Below are 2,425 nucleotides of genomic sequence, written 5' to 3'. Positions count from 1 at the left end.
TCGCGGTGGATGCGGAAAGCAACAAGACCGGTCTGAGTGGAGGAGCCTTGGGGGAGGCCAATGTCCAGCAGTGGACGTCTTTCGGCTGACATGATGATGAATGAACAATCATATTATGTGAAATATGAATAGTAAGAGAGAAATTCGACACACAAAAATAACACAAAATAAGAGTAAAAATAAAAATACCTAAGTAAAAACATTCAATTGTAAGCGGCATTGTATGTACTCGTAGGTAGTTCACCGATATTTTTAACAAGAAACCGGCTAAGTGCGAGTCGAACTCGCACCGAGGGTTCCGTACAAATTTGTGGGTCTCTACGAATATCCCGTATTAGCAAAGGCCCTCTGTTAAGCAAATTGACGCAGTGTGCAAAGTAAATACTTTGTACAGCGTGGGGGACGTCACAACGGAAAAATCTTTCAAGCAGCGTGTGTTAACCCTTAATTGGGCATGGCGAAAGTATTGAATTTAGGATATTACAAAGATATGTATATTTTTTTATGCAGGTAGAAGATAAAAACACCATACTTAGTTTTTATATATTTTTTTATTTTTATATAAAAATTAACGTGGGAATTATACGCCTTCAGGCCATTATAAGTCTCTGGTTTCCATCTACTAGATTTTTTAAATAATTATTTTATTTACATTTATGTGCAATTTACACTGCCTTTAGGTCAGGCATCTTTAAGTGGAACTTTTTAAAACATGGAGCACCATATAAAGTGACCTGGCATATACCTACCGCTGTTGAGGCCAGTTTTTCCTCAACATTTTGCCTAAAGGATCCATATTATACGCAGGCTCTCTGTAGGTTCCTTGTAATGCTTCATCAGGTCTTGACTGTAGGGATTTTTCATCATAGGGCTCCAAAGGAAGTGGAGCTTCTGATATGCCTTGGCTGGGATCAATCAGGACTCGCCAGTAGTGACTCTCAGACAGGCTTAGGGGGAATACCCTTACAGCTATATATATTTATACCAATTAAAATATCATTATGCTCAGGCATATTATATTTTAATTGCTATAAATGCAGTTAGTGTTACTTGACATGATTGAATAAATATCATGATTTTTATTATAATCAAGTTAGTAATACTAAACACTTAGTTAGAAACACTGGCATTTTCTTGGACGCTTTGTCTTGTACTGCTTCTTATTGACACAAATCGATGGACGGCTCACCTGAAATAAGATTTGAGTGTAAACAAAAAAGGAATCATACTGTAATATATTGAAAATTTTAAAAAAATATACTCACAAAATAAAATGTTATCTTCGGTATATCCGCATTTTTAATTTGATCTTATTTCGCGTTGATCCAAACATTATTGTCCAGCATAAAGCTGTTATCTGACTGCTCGCTCTCTGAGGAGCTCATGAGCATACTGAGAGCTATATCCATATGATCGCTTCTAGAGAAGTCGAGAGATTTTTTGATCTGCAAGAATAAAATAACAACATGTATGGATAAATGTGATTTATTAAAGGTCTGAAGTATTATATTTCCCACACGGTGAAAACTACCATCCTTATGCGGTCACAAGTACAATATTTCCCACAACTTTTAAAGGTCCGAAAATCACTGAAATACTACCGTAATCACTAAAATATAATTACGTGTATGTAATACAACTCAAAATCTATCGAATACAACTATTCAATAAAACTTACCGTATTTTTTCGCGACATGGTGATTTTTTTAAAAATATTCCGTACGTATTCAGCTTTATTTTGTTGACACCAACTGACGTTTCTGACTTTGACATGTGTCAAACATGACATGTTTGCGTTTCGTTTCCCGATTTTATTTTGGGCACAGACAAATCAATACAGTTTTTATATTTGACACTAAGAGGGATATAGCTACCTTCAGAGCGATAACAGCATCGCAAAATATGAGTGGGAAATATACTCCTTATGCCCAATTAAGGGTTAAAACACACGAGCCTATACTTCGTTTTTTTAGCATTAAAAAGAAGGTAAGCGATCGTGACGTGTCTTTTTATTGAAAAAACACTTTTGAAAAATATGTAACAATGAGCAAGGACATGTGATCATTTACATGCTTTTGGTATCATAAGTAATAGCTACTGATTTAAAAACTTTTTTAAATTAAAAAAAATATCGAAAATACTAACTGAGACATGGATGCACAGAAAAACCAGAAAAAGAGACCAGCGCTGGGAATCGAACCCAGGTCCTCAGCAAATAGGGGTAGGGGTTATAGCACGCAGCACGGATTGCTGAGAACCTGGTTTCGATTCCCAGCGCTGGTCTCTTTTTCTGGTTTTTCTGTGCATCCATGTCTCAGTTTGTATTTTCGATATGGTTTCACGGGATACCCGTAAAAGTAACAAATTTGGAGTTGAAATAAAAAATACAAAAAGACTCCAGATAACCAATCATAAAAAAAAATAG

At 35.7% G+C, this 2,425-nt stretch overlaps 1 long non-coding RNA gene across 1 annotated transcript; it reads right to left on the bottom strand.

Annotated features, from left to right (window-relative positions):
- Nucleotides 1-580: 580 nt before the first annotated feature.
- Nucleotides 581-1,938, bottom strand: LOC141429984 (uncharacterized). Its single transcript, XR_012451591.1, has 3 exons — nucleotides 1,679-1,938; nucleotides 1,266-1,445; nucleotides 581-1,189 (listed from the first exon to the last, which is right to left on the bottom strand). It is a non-coding gene; the product is annotated as an uncharacterized lncRNA (long non-coding RNA).
- Between the last annotated feature and the right edge of the window lie 487 nt (nucleotides 1,939-2,425).

The sequence above is a fragment of the Choristoneura fumiferana genome, chromosome 8, assembly GCF_025370935.1.
Source record: "Choristoneura fumiferana chromosome 8, NRCan_CFum_1, whole genome shotgun sequence".
Lineage (NCBI taxonomy): Eukaryota > Metazoa > Arthropoda > Insecta > Lepidoptera > Tortricidae > Choristoneura > Choristoneura fumiferana.
Note: the sequence above shows the minus strand (reverse complement) of the source record. Positions and strands in the feature narration are given on the sequence as shown.